Here is a 22782-nt window from a genome sequence, read left to right as displayed (position 1 = left end):
AATTATATTGTTCGTTTTACTAATATCCTAATAGTCTTGGAAACGTTTTCGTCGAGTCCTCGAGTCAACAAAAGTCAAACCTGTAACATTTCATAAAATAAAGTTTATCAACACAAAGGTTGGTGAGCAATTCATAAGTTTGAGCATATAAGTATATAGTAATAAAAAGCCACAAAACTTGTATACGAAACGATAAATAAAAGCAACAACTTGGATAAAATAGATATCGTTAATAATTTTACGTTAGCGACACCTAGCTATAAGGGGATGCCAAATAGTCTAGGATTTTATTGACCATTGCTAAACACATTAGCAGCACCTAGTTATAAGGGGTTGCCAAGTAGTCTAGGGTTTATTAGTTATCGTTAATTGCATTACGTTAACGACACCTTGCCATGAGGGTTGCCAAATGGTCTAAGATTTATAGTTCCACCAACCAAAGGCGATAAACACATAAGTATGTAAGCATATAACACTAAATCAAGCAATTATTTAAGTAAGGTATACAATCACGTTTGTGGGTTTAAGATTCAAGTAAATAAAACATTTAGTTTGATAAGTATGAAATGTCACCCCAAAACGAAATATGGAAAATGGGGTATGAAAGTACTCACCTCGATTGACGAATCTGGAAATAATAAATGATCAACATATAGAAAGCTTGTGGACAAAACAAACGAATCCGACTTGAAAGCTAATTGAAAACAAATAAATAAAATATATTAATGAACTTGAACTTTTAATTGAAACTACATTGGAAAAACATTGAACGAGGAGGTTCGGTTGTAAATCGGATTACCGGTTAATTTGTTAATGATTTGGGACTCGTACTAAATTGATAATTTAAAATAAAATAATATTATTTTATTAGGTTTTTAAATAACTAAACCAATATTAAATAGAAACAAGACGGGTTTAATTTAAGAATTCGGTCTTATAAAAATGAATAGATAATAAAGTTTATAATAATATTATTAATGTTAAAGATAGAAATGATAATAATGATTTTAAAGTATGTTATATATATATATATATATATATATATAAGATAATGTTGATGATATATAAAGATATACTACCACTCGAGGATTGTTGTTAAAACTATTAATAGTAATAGTAATAACAAATATAATAATAATTACTTTTGTTGTTGATTATACATTATAAATAGAATTGAATTTTACTAATAATAATAATAATAATAATAATAATAATAATTATTATTATTATTTTAATTATATATGCCATATTAATAATAACTAATACTTATAACATTTTTAATAATAGTAGTATTAGTGATAAAAAGATATAACTCGAGTGATGATGACGTTAAATGGTAACTAGGCCCGACATAGGTTTCGGTTTAATAAAACAAGTGGATAATATTCACAATAATATAATTTAATAATATTACTTAATAATCATAATAATAATGATAATAATAATCATAATAATAATCTATTGTTATGAAAATAATGATAATAATAATTGTTTTGTTAAACAATAATAATAACAATAATAATAATAATAAATACTATCTTGTTAATAATAATAATAGTAATAATATTAATAATAAATAAATATAATAGTAAGTTATATGTACTAATACTACTAATACTCTTTATCTATTGATGTTAATACTAATAGTAATAATAAATTTATTAAGTATAAAAAAAAACAATACCAAAACCGATCTAGGATGAGACCCGAACCCGAGACCTCTCGTTTAATAACTAACGTACAAATCAACTGAACCAAAATAACGATTGTTAATTAAACCCATAATTAAACCCAAAATTGTTAAGTTACCTATTAGGTTTTCACGAGTCGTCGGAGGAAGGTTGCCGGAGACGTGGCGGGTCACCACATCCATGCTTCATACTCTATCGCCGGAAAAACGAATCGGAGAGAAAGAGAGAGAGAGAGTGCCGAAGAGAGAGATAGAGAGATAGAGAGAGAGACGGCGAGAGAGAGGGAAAAAGTGAGTGAGAGAGACGAGAGACGGAGATGCCGGGTCGCCGCTCCGGCTCCGGAAAAATGAAACCCGCCGGAGACGAACGCCGGAGGAGCCGAGAGGGGAAAGAGGGCGTTGCCGGAGATGTTGGGGTAGCCGGAAACGGAAAAGAGGGAGGGTGACGGCTGTGTTGTGTGTGTGTGTGCTGGAGGTGGTGGCCGGAGGTGGGTGGTGCTCGCCGGAGGTTGTGGCCGGAGGCGGCGGCGGCCGGAAATGGAGGTCCGTCGGCCGCCGGAAATCGGCAATGGGGGGGGGGGGGTGGCGGCTGGGAGATATTATGTTAGGGTTTATTTGGTTATATATGCATGTTACATATTTACATAAATGGCCCTCCAAGTTTCAGTCATGGTTTAATACGAGTTTAAAGGTTTCCAAAGCTTATAACGAGTTTACGAAAGTCATTTTAAACCCCTTATGTTTTTCTTAACAACACTATATTATGACAAACATCGATTTATTTAAGATCGAAGTCTATATTATATTATATAATAACTAAATAAGGTTCTAAAAATGTTGAATCGGTTTTACAAAAAAATAAAAGTTTACAAAACTAATATAACCCGAGACTCGAATTTGACAAATATCACAGTATCCCCAACTTTTTGGAAATTTCGTCCCGAAATTAAAATAAACTTAAAGAAAAAGTAATTATTAACGAATATTGTCTTTAGTAAGATAGTTGCATGAACAAATTTTAAGCAAAAGAATAACGTCAAATCTAGCATGACTCGAAAAACGCTACAAATGAGAAACATGATAAAAGCACTTATATATAGGATGTACCGGCGGCGTATCCACAATGCCTTTATCACGATTCGCATTTCCATCGTTTTTCTGCCATCATCCTCGGGCCTGAGTTATCGCACACAAGTGTACTTACTATGGCTTCCATACAGGGATTTCGATAATTAAGTGTGCACCCATAATTATTTAGATCGTCGTATGGTCCACATGGTTCGTCCCATCGTGTGGTTTAAAAAGACATATTTATATATTATTATTTTTTTGAAATCTTAAACATTTAAAACGTGCATAAATCTGTTGAATTTTAATAATGAGAACTCTGATAGAAGAAAATGAGAAATCCAATAAAGGAAACGAGAATCCAAAGAGTGAAAATGAGAAATCCGATAGGTGTAAATGAGGAACCCAAAAAGTGAGTACATAAGGTCGGGGTAAACAACGTTAAAATTAACAATGATGTCATACAATGAGTTTCATACGCGTACAAACTTGAGGTTATAAGTAATTGAGAATACGATTTCGTGAAATCACGAGGATGAGGTGAGTTTCTTTGGGGTGACGCATACGTGCATCAATATAAATAAAATAGTATTGATTAACAACCAAAACAATCGATGAAATGTGATAAAACGTGAATACGACCACTATTGTGAAACCATTTATATAATCGTCATTGTAATAACGGTTTCTAATAGTGCCAAAACTTGTAGACGGCCACACATAGGCCGTTAATAGATTAGATGAAATGATATAGAGTAATGTATAGAATCGTGCTTACATAAATGCTCAAATATAAATAGCATAGTTATGAAAATATCGTTTAAAAGATAAACGAGATTGCTATTGAATAGTTTGGATTTGGTCATGAATAAACAAGACACAAAATGAAAATCTCATGTGCATAATATTGTCATCGAAACATCTAGTTAAATGAAAATAAAATTCGCAATAATTGTGAGACTCGAATTTAATGTTGAAATATGTATATCGCGTAGCGTATAATAGACTAAAACTGAAAATGAGGTCTTAAGTAAGGCCGTTTTATTGTTTCTAAGAAATGTACATAATAACAAAGCATCGCGGTAACGCATTGTTAGGGAAAATATTAAATCATTATTGAATGTAAATCTTGTAACCCAAATTGTTAAAGGAGTTAGTATACATAAAGTTATCGTGATGAAAATAAATTATATAAAGTGATGATGCTTGCAATAATAAGAGGTAATAGTCGCGTAAATCGTTATTGAACAAAATTTAGGTCACCATATGAAGCATAAAGTATTTATAAATGCGTCCCAAAAAGTTTCGTAAAGACAAGGTCATTGAGTTTATGCAAAATGATGGAAGTTGTAATTTATTATTGAATAAAACTTACATTTAACATTCAAAATGAAACCTCGTATTTATAAAGTTATTAAGAGATTTATCACCTTAGGTGACCATATTTAAAGCCTTGAAATCATACATATAATCGTTTAATAATCTTTGAATACAAATCCTCATAATAAAATTTTGTTATCATGACAATCTTAGATCTTTCAAAGATGATTTATAAAATGTGAGTATAATAATACGTAAATCATCCCCTTTTTGTAAAAGTTTATAATTTAAAAGCAATTATTTGAATACTTGAGGTAGTTATAAATACACTAGTTGTATGTAGGTATACACTAGTTATAAATACATATATATATATATATATATATATAATTTCAGGGAAAAAACGAAGCTTGCATGCGTAGGGAGGGGTCTTAGGCTTCGTACGGTGAATGGGTTGGAAATTTAGTAGTAAGTGAGAGTGTTTAGGTCGGCTTGAGTAGTTGAGTTTTCTTGAGTTGAATCGATGGGGTTTGTTGAGTTTAGGTCTTTTGAGTGGGTTAGGCTTGGATGATTTGTGTGAGTAGTGGTTGGGCTAATAGGTGAGGTTTGGCTTACTTGAGCTAGGGTTAAGTTGATAAGTTGGATAATTTGATCTTGACTAGTTTGGGTTGAGATTCGGTTTATACATGTATTTAGTAAGGGGTGTTTGGGTTGCTATTTTGATATCAAACGCTATGGTTGAATGGGAACGATGTGGTGATATGGTTTGTGACTCGCATATTATGGGTCGAAGGGTTTTGAGTCTTAGTTGGGTAAACTTTGGTTTGTATAGGTTCAAAGCATTCGTGGGTTTGTTTGTCGGTGTCTTTGAAGTATTAGGATGGTGAATTTGATAGGTTTTTGTGGCTCAGGAGTGTCGGTAGTTAGGGCCTTTTGTTGGGTTGATTTCGTATATCTTGGACTTGCATGGGGTTTGGGTAGGTGAGGATATAACGTTGATGTGTTAGGTTTCGTTCATATTGAGGGAAGATTTGAGTGTTCGCGAAAACTTTTGAAGTGGAAAGGGTGGTTTGATTTAAGGCGGTAGTTTGAGATGGATTACGGGTGTTTGGGAGCTTATGGTTGCGTTTAGGGAGATTTTTTTATCAATAATAAGTATTAGATTGAAAATATCATAATTTATAAATAATGTTTGAACCATCCATGAAAATTTTGATAATAAAAATTACAAGTTAATATATATATGAATATATATATATATTATATAAACAGAATTTTTTTGAGATCCGAGCGTGTGAATCACACAATTTTTTTATAAAGATTTAAAATAATTTTTTTTTTCTCATGATGAAATTTAAAATACGTAAATTGAATGTTAAAATTTGTTATGAGGTTTCAATATTAAATGATGAATGTTGTCTTTGGGAAACAAAGTTGCGTAATGAATTTTTTTTTATATATTATTTTTTTTACCAAGTTCATTACTTAATATCGTGTAACGAAAATATTGTGGTAAGTTAAAATGACCGGCATTGTAAATCGAGAAATCACGAGTAAACGATTTTTGTCTTTAAAGTAAAATTTCTATGAAGTTTTGCATGAGAACTTCAAGAAGATTACAAGCTATAAGTTTGTGACTTTCTTGAAAAATCATGGCAATTTAGTTGCCCATTTAACTTCTCAATATTACAATTACTACCATAACTAATTGCCGGGACTAGTTATGTCATATTGATAAGATTACTCAATTATCCGTAAAGCCACATTAACGGGTTATCTCCAACAGTTTCATCTACCCGATTTCTTAGTTTTTTTAGTTTGCCGAATCACTTGAGAGATGGTGTTGCTGAGAAACCGATAAGAGAACCCGAAGGGTCCCCCCCCCCCCCCTGCAGCCTAAGAGATATTCAAAAACCAAGAATAATTCAAAAATGTTGACTGAAACACATGTTAAACGATATTTCCCTTAGTCATTCATGGTGATGCTTATTTTGGTAATTTTCCCTAATATAAAACATGAGATATCTAGATTATTCTGGTGTATAAGAAAACGTACCTCCTTACGATAACAGAGAATCTATTGGACATTTGGACAATGAAAAATGAGGTAAAGTACACATTACAAGTTACAGAACCAAGAATCATAAGTAGAATACATGAATTCATAACATTTTATTTCCAGCAGTTTAGAAATTTTAAATTCTTTACATATTAGGTGATCAAAACCTCCAAATTGAACCAACAAAGGGCTAAGTCTTCAGTCTTCTCACATATTTTAATGTCCAAAATACAAGCAACAGGCTGTCTTTGACCAATCTGCAAACAGAAGCATACATGCATGGTTAAATCATTCATCAACAATGAACATCGACTCGAATTTTTGCAGCCAATAATCCAAGCTAATTTATTTCATCAGGCAGTTTTTGAAGGACTTAACCGTTTTGACCGTTTACTTAGTTTCGTCAGTTAAGAATCGCTGAAATTTATTTATTTATTTATATATTATTATTATTATTATTATTTTGAAATGATCACTTATATGCCATTGAACTTAATGATTAAGAAAGAACTGAGACCACCTTAACACCTTAGATTTTAATACATGCTATAACGGGAGTACCCTCATATTCAACAATAAAAGCGACCGGGACAATAGGTACCAAACGGTTTCAGCTACTAATCCATTTGGGCTTGACCCATAATTTCATAGACGAATGACTTGCTACTAAATTCCAGTGCCAACAAATTAGTTCTACAAAGGTATGCATAGCAAACAGGAGCCAAGTTCACTGTGTGAAAAAGTGCCCAGTCGGTGATAGTGCAAGAAACATGGTTTAAAGCAAAGGTTCTAGAGGTTGCAACCTGTCAATGATACGGTTAGGAACTTTAAAAGGCTCACCAAGCAGTTTAAAGTAGGGGAACAAGTAAGGGTGACAATCGCAGGAGAGGAAAAAATGCATGCAGGTTCATTAGGGATAACGTAAATTAGATGACGGGCCAATCTGGATATTCAAACTACACAACAGATCAATTTGGGTCTACTCAAATTGTTGAACAGGTCAAAACGGACCACCTACACAACTTGTTATATAAACGCTCCAAATGGTTAGCACCACTCATGACCATTATTTGTATTCACCACCTACTTGTCATCACCAACAGCAACACTTTCTCCGCCACAGTCACCTCCATCACCGCCTAACCACTGCCACCCCTTCCACTGCTGCCATCACCTCTTTTGCCATCAAATCATCGACACCACCACTACCATCTGTCACCATTGTTGTCACAGCTACTGACACCACCACCACCACCTGCTTCTACGACCGACGTTACCTTACCGTCGCCTCTGCTGCTGCCACCCATGCCACCTCCTCCGTCAACTCCATCTGTCTCCACTAGCCACAATAAGAAATATTATATATAGCGGGTTAACCTATTTTGTTGCTTTATCTAAAACAACTCATTTCAACCCAAGTCTATTTTGCTCAAAACCTGCTGCTAGACCCAAAACTGTTTTGGACCTGTCACTGGCTGTGTTAAGTGACCCAATCGTAGACAAATAATGTAACCCTTTGTACCAAGGAAAAAATGAATGATGTATTGATTACTGAAACTCATTTAGCTCACCCTCATTTGCTCAATATTCTGATGAAGCTTGGATAAGAACGATGGGTGGGGGGTGGGGGGGAGGTGGTGCTAACATTTTTTTGGTCGAAAACGGGTAAATTTATACTACGTATACATGCAAGATATTGCAGTGGAATCTGCTCATGGAGTTTAGTGATGTTATGTATGGCAAACCCCTAAGGCTTTACCACCATCAAGATCATGCGACCATAAGATCATGTTAAAGGATAAAGGGGTTACTGTTGTAACTTGGTAACAGATCAGGGACTAACTATGTACATAAGAACATAGCAACTTAACAAAATAGTCGAAAATAGGTGGGTGGGTTAATGGGGTGTACTTAAGCAGGATTAACATGAATGAAGGGCTAACCGAGACTTGATTTAACGTTTGATAGATCAGGTTTCAAAAGACGAAAAGTGAAATCATAATCAGGCAAAAGAAATAACTACCATGTGAAAGTTGGACAGGGAGGAGTAGCAATGTTTGTGATGCCTTCTAACATCAACAACACACACTTCATAGAGGGACGATGAGCAGGTTCTTCCTGGATGCACCAAAGTCCAACTTTAACAAGCTTCTTCTCCAAACTCTCCTTCTCCACTTCTTCAGGACCAACAAGAAGGTCCAATTTCCCTCCTTCAAAGCACTTGTAAACCCATTTCGAGAGAACAATTTCATCCGGATTGGATACACGTACTTCCAAGTTCCTTCTGCAACATATGATTTCAAGTAACACGACCCCATAGCTGAAAACATCAACTTTCACTGATATTGGGACGTTTTTCTGCCACTCAGGTGCCAAGTACCTATTACACAAAACAAAACAAAACATATTGTATATGCATTTAAAAAAACTGTTGGATAATATGAATCTTAAAAATAGTAATACCCTTACCCTCTAGTGCCTCGAGCATCTGTGAATGTCTTTGATTGATCTGGCATGAGTAGCTTAGCCATTCCAAAGTCAGATATTTTAGCAGTCCAGAAATCATCCATTAAAATGTTTTGAGGCTTTATGTCGCAATGAATGATGGGTGACTCACATTCTTCATGAAGGTACAGGATTCCTCTCGCAACGTCAAGGGCGATTTGCACTCTCTCAGACCAGTCTGGAAGTCTTTCTGATTTAAACAGACGGTCAGCAAGGGATCCATTGCTCATGTACTCATAAACAAGAAGCCTTTCGGATTTTCCTTCTGCACAATAACCGAGGAGCCGGACTAGATTTCTGTGATGGGTTTTCCCGATCACTTGCATTTCAGCTCGGAATTCTCTCTCGCCTTCATCTACCACCTTCTCGAGCCTCTTGACTGCTATCTGTTTATTCCCTTTGTGAATACTGCCCTTATAGACCGTTCCAAATGAGCCCGTTCCTAACTCTTGTTTGAACCCGTTAGTTGCCTTTTTAAGCTCATTGTAAGTATATGATCTAAGGATGAGGTCCTCAGCCAACCCCATGGTTCTACTTTCCAACAATCTCTTGTACTTGATAAGACGGGTTTTAAATATGAAGAATCCAGACAAACTTAAGGAAATAAATGAATAGAGGGAAAATCCGATGGTTATAACAAGAATCAGAACCCATGTATTCTTGTCTGTACTCACCGCCTCTACTAAGGGATCATTGGCTTGGCTGTACAGGCTTACTGTGCCCACCTTGAAGAAAGCCGTATACAATGCATTTTTATACTCTTTTGACATACCGCAGTGGGTACTTGTGTTTCTCACAGTAACCTTGCCATGAAATAGCAGCATCACAATCACAATCCTTTAAACATGAATTGCTGCAGTCCTCTGTGTTGTGAATGTAATCCCTATAGTAAGGATGATCGTCACACACTAGTTGCTCTATGGGAGTCATTATGTAATATGTCAAGTTTTCTTTCCCACTTCCACACATTGCTTTAGCGAAATTCCTCTGGCATCCACTATATTTCTTTTCAGGATCTATATAATCAGAACCTGGAAGGCAAACACAATAAGGTTGTGCATCATTCATAGTGCAATAGCTGTTAGATCCACAGAAGTTCTTCACATCACAAGGTAGATCTGGTTTTTTCCATACTATAGAAGGGGTGGAGTTAGTGTGGTTGTAAGAATATAGCCGAAATATTCCATCGCCACATAGTGTCACACGATGTATGGCAGGATAAAGGGGTTGGATATAAAGCCGACTGATGACTTGTGAATTACTGACATTCATAAGCAGTAATCCGGTACTGTTTAGGTACAGGTACTTTGAGTTGAAGGTAGACCAGTAAGTAACTGTATAAGTATCTGTATCGCTAGACCAGTAAGCATTTATGTCTACATCATCTGTGCTTATTGGATACATAACAAGATTGCCATCCATCTGCATCTTTATACGAAAACGTCCACTAGAGTAATTGGTTTTAGAGACACTTGAAACCAATTCACCCCCAGCAGGCAGCATCTGGCCTTGTAACAAGGAATCAGTAGGAAAGTTAAAACTTTGCCACACTACACCCATTTGATTATTGTACAGCACAAAATTTCCACTGTTATTCATCAAAGCATAGTAAACATTGGCTGCAATGGTCTTATAAACACCATCATGCTCAGAGGATAGAACCAATTCCCCTTTAAGGGTAAGTTCTAGTGTTGTATTTGGTGATAGGGGTGGATCATCTCGGTAAGCCGTCCACACAACCGTATTTTCTTCAGCGCTCACTAACCAGATTGCTACCACATACACAGTGCCTTGCGGGTAAAATCCAAATGCAAATATTTTAGACTCAGAGTACCATGGATCAATATATTGTGCACCAGCTACAAGTTTAGAACCCAAGCTTATCAATTGACCGGATACCCCATCAACCCTGGTGTTGATTAATTGGAGAGAGAGGCAGGTGAGCAGTAATATAGCCATGGTATGCACCAAACAAATCATTAGTAAATCAAGTGTTGCAGATTAATCTGGCAATATGTGAGGCTATAAAGATGATATACTAAAGAATGAGAGCAAAGACTTGGAGCATTGACCATCAATTCCTGGAGAAGTTAATGAGCAGTAGTGTCAATCAACACCGATGTTTACTGGCCACAATTACTTTTCAGTCTTTTTCATAAATCAACTATATTCAAAATATAAGACTACTGAAAAATAATAAGTCATCCTTTTAGTCTATGTTTTTTAACATTTTCGAACATGTCATTGTGATACTGAAAGAACCATTAAGTGAGCTCATTTGTTTGGCAAATGGACCTGCAAGCATGTTGGACACTAGCTCATTTGTTTGGCGAGTCAAACATCAACTAAGTTGCTGTTAAAATGAACTGTCACACAAACTTTAATAGAAGAAACATATATCACGCTCAAATTTAAAGGTCTCAACATCTTGGCAAACCAAAACATAAACTCATAAACTAGAAATACTGCTGACATTCAATATATATTAAATAAATGCACACACTTCCTGTGATTACATGCTATGTTTTAAATAAAATTTAAAATATAACACTCAAGCTTTATCAAAGAAAGAACTGGTGATAGGCATAATGTAAGCCTACTGAAGAACAAGTCATCAATTAAGTCATATTTGTTTTTAACCTTTTCAACCCTGTCAGTATAATACTCAAAAGAATCATTAGTAGGCATAATAAAAAGTGGACCTGCAAGCATTTTGGACACTAGCTGGCTAAGGTTTGAGTGAACTCATTTGTTTGGCAAGTCAAACATCAACTCATTTATATATAAAGACAATGACATTACGCTTGAATACCTTCTAGATTTGATAATTACCAAAGATACATAAACCAAGCTCAAATTTAAAGGTTTAAACACCTTGGCTAGCCTAAAAGTACTCTCGTTACAAGAATCTGTAGCTAGATAGAACAAGAAGTATTGCTCATGTTCAACATATCTTACATAAATGCACACACTTTCTGTGATTACATGCTATGTTTCAAATAAAACTTAAAAGATAAGAATGAAGCTAAATTAAAGAAGGAACAGGTGATGGGGGGATTGGTATATCAGTTGTTCCTTCTAACATTAGGATAACATCTTTAATTGAAGGCCTTGCCTCTGGATCATCTTGAACGCAAAGAAGCCCAACTTTCACCATTTCTGCAAACATGTGGGCATCTACTTCTTCATCTCCAACCAGCCTCTTTAACTCCTTATCCACAAAACAACTGTAAACCCAAGTGAAAAAAGGAATTTTGTTATCACATGAAATGTCTATCTCCATGTCCCCTGTGCAACACAATATCTCGAGAAGCACAACCCCAAAGCTGTAAATGTCCACCTTGGTAGATATTAAGGTGTTCTTGTGCCACTCAGGTGCCATGTAACCTCTTGTTCCCCTAACACAAGTGAGGGTTCCACTCTGATCTGGCCTCAACAGCTTTGATAACCCAAAATCGGAGATCTTAGCAGTCCAAGATTCATCAAAAAGAATATTATGAGGCTTTATGTTGCAGTGTATTATACGAGTTTCACACTCTTGATGAAGATACAAGATTCCTCTTGCTACATCGAGTGCGAGGCTCACACGTTCTTTCCAGCCAGGTTGTGTTTCCGAATTTAAAAGACCTGCCAGTGACCCATTGCTCATAAACTCATAAACCAGTAGCTTTGTAGCTCCATGTATGCAAAAACCAAGTAAGCGAACCAAGTTTCGGTGATGAGTTTGCGCGATAGCTGTAATTTCTGCCTGGAACCCTCTGTCTCCTTCAAGCATCCTCGTATGCAGTCTCTTCACAACAACTGGTTTCTTGCCCTCATAAATAAACCCTTTGCATACCTCCCCACCAACAGAATTTCTGCCTATCACTTCCTTAAAACCATCTGTGGCTGTATGAAGCTCGTTGAAAGAGAATGATCGGAGAGTAAAATGATCACTTACCAACCCAAAATCAAAGCTTCCAGACATACGTTGGTACCTACGAGCATGCACTTGGTAGTAAAAGAAACTAGAGAAGGCCACCAGTGTACACATAAAAGCAAAGAAGCTAAGTGTTATGGCTAAAATGGAAACAAGTTTTTTCCTTTCAGCTACTGCACCTTGTTCTGGGTTTTGTAAGACTGGTAACGGTTTGGGTAGCCAGCCATTTACTTTCGGGAAACTAGTTTTGATGAAGACTGTAGATAATTTGCTTTGATTATGAGCTGCATAAATAATTGGAACCTTTAGAATTTTGCAAGTACCATTTACAAACAGGCCTGCCCAGCAATTGCAATCATCCAGGCAAGAATTAATACAGGCTTCCTTGCTAAGATTCAACACAGAGTAAGGGTAGTCCTCAACCTCCATATTGTCCACTGAAGTAATATTGTAAGAAAGTTGTAGCCCTCTTCCACTGCAAACCTCTTCATCAGTGAAATTCCTGTAGCAGCCAAGGAACTTCCCATTTCCAGAATTGTTAAAGGATAAGAAACCAGGAAAACATTGACAATCAGCCTTGCCGCCGGCAGTGATATAACAGTAGCTGTTAACACCACAAATGCCTTTGGCCTTACACGGGTCATGTAATGCTTCCCACTCCTTCTTTACAGTCGAGTTACCAGCGGGATTTGTAAAATTGTGGGAATACATAACAAAGTTACCTTGCGGGTTGAGAGTGGCGCGAAAGATGATTATCTCATTCTTCCTGGACTGTGAGCTTGTGGACGGATTAAAGACCATCAGTGACTTAATATACATCTCTGAAATTGAAGAAGACATATTTAAGTATAGAGAGCCATTACGGTCAAGATTCAGTGACCTGCAAAAGGGATTACGCACTTTGGTCTCCCAGTATGCATCACCAGGCAACATGGAACTGTTTAGAGGGTAAGCCCCAAGGTTTCCATCATAATCAATATTCAGTACAAAACGCCCACTCGTGTGCTGTGAAACAGATGCACTGGAGATTAGGTAATCACCAGCATAAAGTTTTTGGCCACCTATTATTGTATCACATAGCTCATCAAAGCTTTGCCACACGACCTCAGAGTGATTATAGAGTACAAAATTACCAGAATCAAACAAAGAAGCTGAGGTTGCTGATCTCAACTGATATATGATGGACTTTTGCTCACCATAAGTAGTGAGCAGAAGCAACTGACCATCTCTAGTGAGCACAATAGTACTGTTTGAGGAGAGAGAGAGGTGGGTCATCACGGTTTGCGGTCCAAACAACTGTGATTTCCAGTTTGGTTGTCAGCCATATCCCGACTGCAAAACCGTCATCTTGCTGATAGAAACCAAATGCAAAAATTCCTGAAGGTGAGATCCATGAAGAGTTCGTGTGTGTGGTCAATGAGGAACCTAAGCTGATATTATAGCAGATTGACTCGTTAACCAGAGATCCTTCTGTAACTAAAAGGAAGAGCACCTTTAAGAAGATAACCAACACCAAGGCCATACTAGAGAGGTTACAGTGAGATTATGTTTTATGCTGGAGAGTGATATCTTTAGATAATTAACTGAATAAGCCTGCTAGAGAGCCAAATAAATTAAATTAAACCTTCCAATTTCTGCTACATATCATCACATAGACCCTCCCTAGATAGAATATCTTCCGCTGATTCTCCGGCTGGCGGGGCTCTATAAGGACCACAGTAGAGATTTCTAGTCAATATCATATTTACAACCAACTTTGATACTTTGACGTGTCAACTTCTTTGGTCCTCCCACCCCAACGATTACTGCCAAAGCTGAACCCAATCAGAAAGCGTGTGGGAAAGAGTACAAACTTGCTAAAGGAGAATCATGTGCATAAAAGTAACTTAAAGCCTCCCCAAGTCTTCTAATAGAACCAAGTTGTGCTTAATCTCTAATTTATTATAGCCACAATAAAGAATGCTAACTACAAGCCGTGTGCTATTAGGCCTTTTCCCCTCATGTCTATTGTCTATCACTAGTCACAATTATGCAGAAACACAAACAAAAAAGTTAAAATAAGAGCATTTTGCAGCATCTACACAATATAGCTTATAGCATTGTAGCATAAACTTGGAGACATGATGAAACCAACTTGACTACCGAATTAAGTCAACTTATACTCTTAACATGTAGATACAACAAATATGTTGCAGAGAAATAGACACAGTGCTCAAGTACTAATGTTCACTGGTATATATTATATAACATCATCAAAATCAAATAAGATCAGAAAGTTTAGTTCACGGTACGATCATCTCCTTAGCGTCATAATTGAAATTGTGAATTGGTATTGGCTCACACCATCTACTGCCATTGCCGCTGCTGCAGACCATTATGTGAATGTTTTACTGTCACTAACGGGTTCGTAGCGAACTTTTAATCCCCCCATTTGCATGTGCACAAACGGGTTACGCTTGAAACCGGTTTCTTGATTGGTTTAATATCGGTCTTTGATCGGTTTCTGTTTGATTAACCAGTTTGAAACCGGTTTTGGTAGAGAGAATTACAAACCGGTTTAAATCAGTTTCAAAACGGTATATACGTAATGGTTTCAAACCGGTTCGATTTTCGAGTCAGGTTCAATTAGCCGGATTTTTTCCCACCCCTATTACCAACACATGGGCTTGTAGCTAGTAGAATTATCACTTCTTGAAATCTAACCTCGAGAAATCAACCAAACTATATAACAAAAATACACATACATCAAGATACAATACCAATTCCTGTTCATACGATCTTTCATGACCAATCCAATTTTTATTCAAATATTGATCATACCATTTATTTCCAATCATGATCCATGAAAATAAAATAAAATAAGTGTCAAAATCGTCTTTAAAGTTTAGTCAATTACGAGACTTTCAACCGAAGGGGGTTTCGTGACAATTCCGTCCAAATCACTAAGACTTTTCAGATGATTTTTATAAATAAATAAAAAATCCAAATTACCCTTGATTATAAAATATTAATTAAAAAGAATTATATCTATATAAAATCTCTCTCGCTAGCCACCTTCGAATACCAACACCACTACCACTCTCCAGCGCCATACCCCAGCACGCTGCCAGACCTGAGGTCATCGGCAAGGCGACTCCATTTGTTATCGAAACTTTAAACCTCTCTGGTGTTCTCGCTGCTGATGCACTGACACAATTGTGTCGATTCAACGGTTCAATCAATCATCCCTAAAGATCTTCAAGTTTCCGTCAATTTTCTAAACGGTCCGGGCGGAGGCGGTGGTGGTTATGATGGCCGATGAGCCGATCTGGTCGCTTACGCTGTGTTCCAGAGTTTATTTACATTCTTTTCCATCTCTTCTCCTTTCCCCCTTTCCTTTCTTTTCCTTTCAATTCTTTCTAAAATGGAAAGAAAGATATTCCATTACTAGTTTTATGTAGGCCTGTCAATTTTAACCGAACCCGAGAACCAAACCCGACCCGAAGACACATCCAAACTGCATAACCCGAACCCGAGATACCACGTAACCCGAACCCGATTGCAATAGTTCGGGTCGGTTTTTGGATAGGATTTTCTCAATTCGGGTTAACCCGATTAACCCGAGAAAGTAGTGATTTGAAATGCCGAAATTTTCTAGGTATGAATCTTTACCTATTATACATTTATACCTACAATATAATTCAAATAGAATAATATACATCCGACTCTTTTCTTCATCAAGCAACTTCAAAGTTCCAATCAGAGAGTTGTCTATTTAACAATTGCTTGTTACGGATTGAGATTTTGGTGTTTTTTTACATTTAAATGATTGCTCTTAATATTTTCTTATTGTTCGATATAATTATTGTTAAATGCTATGTTCATATACGAGGTGTTGTTTAAACAAGGTGTTATTTAATAATGCTATTTCAGTGGGATTGTACACTATGATGACAAAAAAACTCACCTTTTTTGTAAATCATTTCAAGCCTTTTACAACCTTCAGTTAACCCGAAACCCGAATCAAACCGACCCGATCTAACCCGACCCAATAAACCCGAAAACCGTAAAACCCGAAACTAGAATGGCTTGGTTTTCGGGTTATATTTCCACTCATAAAAACCTGAAAACCCGACCCGAAAAACCCGAAACCCGACAAAAAAACCCGAAGAACACCCCTAGTTTTATGCATTATTTCTCATTCTTTCCTTTTCTTTTCTTTTCTTTCTTTTATTTAAAAATTCTTGGGAACAAAAAATTATATTTCTTTCCTTTCAAAAAAACTTGGGAACACACGAACCCTTTTCTTTCCTTTCAATTCTTTTCCTTTCCTCCCTTTAATGAGACTCGGGAACGCAACGTTATGGTGGCCGGCGGTGGTGGTATGCAATGGCGAAGGTTGTTTAGGGCCAGGGGTGACATAAGCAAAAAGAGTTTATCAACTAACAGAAAATAAACTACAAACTGCTTTAAAATATAAGCATAAGCAAAAAAAGAGCTAGGCTAAACACAGAAAAAAGATAGGGGAGGAAGGGTGAGGGCTGGAGGTCATTAAAAGATCAACAAAAATATATATTTTAATATTTTAAATATAATCAAATAATAAAAAAGACTGTTTACCCTTTAGTTACCATAAAAACCCTAGAGAGATTAGTTTCTCAATGGTTCAGTTTAAAAAAAACACTAAAAACATTTTGAACTAAAATCGCATAATTTATCAAACCTACGAATTTTGACATTTTACTCAATAATAAATATGTTAAAAACTATTTTTGTATTCAAACCAATATTTCAGCTCAATATTTACTAAAGAAAATCAACACATTTCTTATGGTCAAAATTGACCATATCTTCTACATATCTCTTAGACCATACGCTATGGGCGCTATTGGGGGCTCTCATGGAGCTTCAAAGCCCCTGCATACTACAGAGGGGCGCCTTTGGGGGGGCACGGGGGGGGGGGGGGGTGCTTCATAACGATGGGTGTTTATGGAAGTTGTGGTGGGACCATGTGTTTGTCACACACACACACACACATGTATAGACAAAAGATCCAATGCAATAATGCCTTAACGTACAATACGTACGCGAATCCATTTTTCACGAATTGATCCATGAAATAACATCCAAACATCTCGGAATCATCAATACATATCCAATCAATCATTGGTTCACCGGAAAAACACAGTTTTGGATGGTTAATCAATCAATTTTTCACTTTTTTTTTTCACGAAGTCCATTTTTGAACGTTTTCTGAGCATTTTAGGTTTTTGGCTGAGCGTTTAATTTTGTGTGAGTGTTTTCTGAGCGTTTTAGGTTTTTGCCTTTGTATTTTGCCTTTGAGCGTCTCGCGTACCTATCGTATGTTAAGGCATTAGCGTACAATAACTGCACCATATATATATATATATACATATATATATATATATATACATATATTGGGACGCCCAAGGGGCTTTAACCCACAGCGGAACGTTATGGAGAAGGGATGGCCCCCCGTGCTTAAATGACGCTGATATGGCACGGTGAAGGGGCTTCGATGCCCCCGCCATAGAGAACAACTTTGTGGTAAAAATTGACCATCTTTTGTACTAAAATTACCTTTCAGAATTTCCAAATTACCCCTCCATGCATATCTGATACCATGACTCATTTTACATTATTTTGTGATTTTCAAATATCTCAGCCATCAAATAATATATAATGGCTATATCTCTGATCTTTTACTTAGTCTTTCTTGTTTGATCTAGTCTTACTGATCTCTAGTAAAAATTACATACAAGTATTTTTTTTTGTTCATTCCTACAATTCTAAAAATAAGGGTAATACATAGGATAAAAATAATTTAAACATATTTTGACTCATCTTTCTAATTTATTACTAAACTAGTTTTCGTACCCGGCGCATTGACTCATCTTTCTAATTTATTACTAAACTAGTTTTCGTATCTGGCGTGTTACGCCGGGCCAGGTCGCATCTGTTTATAAACTAGTTGCGTTATGATAGTGAGTCGACGCGAATTCGGCCAATATCGATAAAGTTCATTACGGTATAAGCAAGTTAGTAAAAACCAAGTGTTAAAACCTAAGAAAAAAGTTCTTCAAATTAATACACAAATAAAATATTTAAAACGAGGTTTATTCGGTCGGTAAAAACCGAGCGTTGGTAAAACCCTACCATTGTTGGTGTTGGAAGTTGGGGTGGTGAATCGATAAAACCTATATGTTGGTAAAACCCGAGCGTTGTCAGTTGTGGGCGTTGCGGAGGTGAGTTGACGCGAATTCAGTCGGTTTTAGTTACGTTCATTACGGTACCCGAACTACAACAAACATGCCGGTAAAACCCAAGCGTTGTCGGTCCCAGATGGTGAGAGGACGGCGAATAACCGTTTAATTATCAATATAAAAAACACAAGAAAGCAATAAAAATTATATAGCCCAACCAGAGCATGCCAACTGGGCCAACCGTTGTCCAGTGTCGCCAAACTTCTAATTTATTATATATAATAATAAACTTCGTTGTAGCGTATTGGTAGAAAGCATTAACATCTCACATCCCCTCCCCCCAAGTTCGGGTGCATGAGTTAATTATACTCCCTCCGTCCCATTTTAAATGTCATTGGACCCAAAACACAAAAATTAAGAAATGTTTGATCATTTTATTTTACGAGCTGTAAAATGACAATAATGTCCTTTAAGTTATTATCTAAAAACCATTGGAAACATCTAGTATATGTAATAGTAAGGGTATAATTGGAAATTGAATTTATATGTATAGAAATGACATTTAAATTGGGACAACCAAAAATGGAAAAATGGACATTTAAAATGGGACGGAGGGAGTAATAAGTTTTCCTTTTCATTTATTTTTTTATATCATTGATTTACTTTATGATTATCCTAAAACATACTCCCTCCGTTCCATTATAAGTATCTACATTTCATTTTTTATTTGTCCCATTACAAGTGTTCACTTTCAAAATTTATTAACAAATTTCCCCTTAAACACACACAACTAACGTTAATAAACAATATTGATATACCCACTTTACAAGGACATTATTGTCATTTGGTAAGAATAAAAAGTAATCATTCAATCCACCTTAAATTTGTGTTTTTCAAACATGGACACTTATAATGGGACGAAGGAAGTATATTGCTTCCACGAATACCATCAACTCTAAAAACCTATATGACATGGAATAATAAATAATCCGTGCTTTAATATTTTCATTGCAAGTGTTGATGTACAATTATATAATTCGTGCCTTAATTTTGTTACAACTGGGGCTTTTTTTTGTTAGCTTTTGTTTTAGTTGAAGACTTATTTGACAAAAATCCCTCTCAAATTTTTTAAACACGATCAATCAGTTTCTGATCCAGGTAGGTGAAATATGATGTTATACAACCCTAATTCGATCATATGTTTTAAACAATTAACATATGTTTTGAACATATGTTATAACATCATACATTTGTTTTTGTTTTTATCACGTTGTTTTTTTACACAATTAACATATGTTTTATTTATACAGTTAACATATGTTTTATATTACTTCTGGACCGGAAACTCGCTAAAAGATCGGCTTGTGGTGTAACGGATTTCCAAAGAGTGTCGGAAAAACGCAGATTTGTGTTAAAACATAAAAGTTGACCGGAAACTTGTAAAGAGAGAGAAAGAGAGAGGGTGTGTGTGTGAGAGAGAGAGAGAGAGAGGATGTAAGAGAAAAGTAGGAAAAATAAAGTTGAAATGATATGAGAAAAGAAAATGTTGAAAAGTGTTTAGAGTGAATTTACTAGATTCTCCTTTGTGTATTAATTTAAATGTTTTATTGAAATTGATTTTAGTTTTTTTATTCGCTTTTAATGAGGGCCACACAAAAATCAATTGAATTATTTGAATATGTGGTATAGGTAAAGTTTCAATGGTTTTCACAACTTAATAATGTTTTCATTATAACCCAGCCATATATATATATATATATATATATATATATATATATATATATATCACATATTCAAATAATTCAATTGATTTTTGTGTGGCCCACATTAAAAGCGAATAAAAAAACTAAAATCAATTTCAATAAAACATTTAAATTAATACACAAAGGAGAATCTAGTAAATTCACTCTAAACACTTTTCAACCTTTTCTTTTCTCATATCATTTCAACTTTCTTTTTCCTACTTTTCTCTTACATCCTCTCTCTCTCTCACACACACACACCCTCTCTCTTTCTCTCTCTTTACAAGTTTCCGGTCAACTTTTATGTTTTAACACAAATCTGCGTTTTTCCGACACTCTTTGGAAATCCGTTACACCACAAGCCGATCTTTTAGCGAGTTTCCGGTCCAGAAGTAATATAAAACATATGTTAACTGTATAAATAAAACATATGTTAATATATATATATATATATATATATATATATATATATATATAAACGAAAGCTTTAAAAGCTCTCTGGTTGTTTGTTACCTACATTCTCTCAAGTCACCAGATTGCATTATTTGTAAATGAAGGTTTCTCATGCATTTGACCCGAATTCACGAGTATGGGTCTCACCAAACCCAGATATTCCTTAAACGGGTTATAACATCTCATTAAATTAAAAATTAATCTCACCAAATATTTGATATGAAAATCCTATAAAATAGGGATATACTAAAAATTAATATTTGATTTCTTTAAAAAAAATATATATTATTTATAATTAAAAAACAATTAGATAGTAAAAAAAAATAAGCGGGTCATGGGTCTCATCAAACCCAAATAACTTTTAAACGGGTTATAACATCTCATTTATTTGTGAAACCATCTTATCATCAAATACTAAGAATATTATTAACTTATGTACTGATGTGTTGTAAAACACACTTATTTTCCGTACCTTTTATTGTCATTTTTATTGCTTAATTATCTAATAAATAAATGTTCTGGCTTGTTTTGACATGATCTTACAAAGTTATATTTCGTTCGTAGGTGACGAGTTTTAAAGAGAAAAATAACCAAGTTTTTTGCAAGACTTAAAGGGCTTTTTGATCAAATATTGAAGAATCAAGTTAAAGCCCAACCCAAACCCACTAGTAGAAACCTTTACATGCATATTATATATTCAACATCAAAAAAAATAATAAACCAAAGACCCTAGGGAATCTGATTGGAACATGAGCATCTAAAGAAAAAAACTAAATTTTGTTTAAGTGGGTGAAGAAGACATTGCTTGTTGTCACCTTAAAAGAGAACATTCAATTGTGGTTTTTTTTAGTAAATCATTCACGTGGCCAGCAACAATAGCACACGAGAAAAGAATTAAAGGCTCATCATATATGTGAGTTGGTAGCAACAGAGAAGTATTGACCGAAGAGGTTTGGAGCTCTAACCGGTTCATCTACCGTTTGATTTTACATGTTAAACATTATTTTATTCAATCAAGGATTGTTAGACATGTGTTTTGTTACTAAAATTGTTTCGTTTTCTTTTATTATTATGAGTAGCTAAACTATTTGAACTACCTAGGTTTCGATGAATATTGATTTTGTTTGACGGCTTATTTGGTTTTGACTAGTTACACGACGTGTTATTATTGAAAGCTTTATATAATTTAATTTTTGATGTGTTAAATATAGTTTTTTATATAATTATTGCTTGTGATTCCGCATATTACTTTGATTGATTGATTGTGTTCTACGTTTAGATCTTAGTCTCGGTGTTTTTGATCTGTTTGTGGTTAGCGCGACCATAAAAATCTTGGGTGCAATTAATTATTAAAATTCAATATGTTCACCTTCCCTGCGACCGGGAAGTAATAGGGAGTCGGTTTGTATCGCGTCTTTATTCGATTAGGTTAGAATTTGTAACATCCGTAAAAATTGTTGCCAAAATTTGCTATAGTATAATACCCGACATCAGAAGCGGGTGCAAATATTCTCTAAAGGCATATTTTAAATATAAATAAAATATTTGCGTTTATATATGAATATTATAACTCGTGCATTTGGCGTAGAAAAGATAGCTATAATATTTGAAACGTGTAAAAGGGGGTTTAGAAATAATCAAACGTCGTTCAAAAATTTATATAAATATAAATAAAATAAGCAGTTAACACCAAATATATACATATACACACCGTATTAACTCTCGGTAAAGGTATATAATAATCTAACATATAATATATATATATACATGGTTATATTGAAATATATATGTATGTATACAGATAATAAAGTACTTACATTATA

The 22782-nt window shown here is 35.2% G+C and overlaps 2 pseudogenes across 1 annotated transcript; both read right to left on the bottom strand.

Moving 5' to 3' along the window:
• Positions 1-6026: 6026 nt before the first annotated feature.
• LOC143529638 (G-type lectin S-receptor-like serine/threonine-protein kinase LECRK3) lies at positions 6027-10636 on the bottom strand (annotated as a pseudogene). Its single transcript, XR_013134699.1, has 2 exons — positions 8607-10636; positions 6027-8517 (listed from the first exon to the last, which is right to left on the bottom strand). The product of XR_013134699.1 is annotated as a G-type lectin S-receptor-like serine/threonine-protein kinase LECRK3 (transcript).
• Positions 10637-11440: 804 nt separating this feature from the next.
• LOC143529637 (G-type lectin S-receptor-like serine/threonine-protein kinase LECRK4) lies at positions 11441-14223 on the bottom strand (annotated as a pseudogene).
• Positions 14224-22782: the final 8559 nt, after the last annotated feature.

This window comes from Bidens hawaiensis, unplaced genomic scaffold (assembly GCF_021521415.1).
Source record: "Bidens hawaiensis isolate Kalapana, Puna unplaced genomic scaffold, B.hawaiensis_p1.1 tig00008633_1, whole genome shotgun sequence".
NCBI classification, from domain to species: Eukaryota; Viridiplantae; Streptophyta; class Magnoliopsida; order Asterales; family Asteraceae; genus Bidens; species Bidens hawaiensis.
Note: the sequence above shows the minus strand (reverse complement) of the source record. Positions and strands in the feature narration are given on the sequence as shown.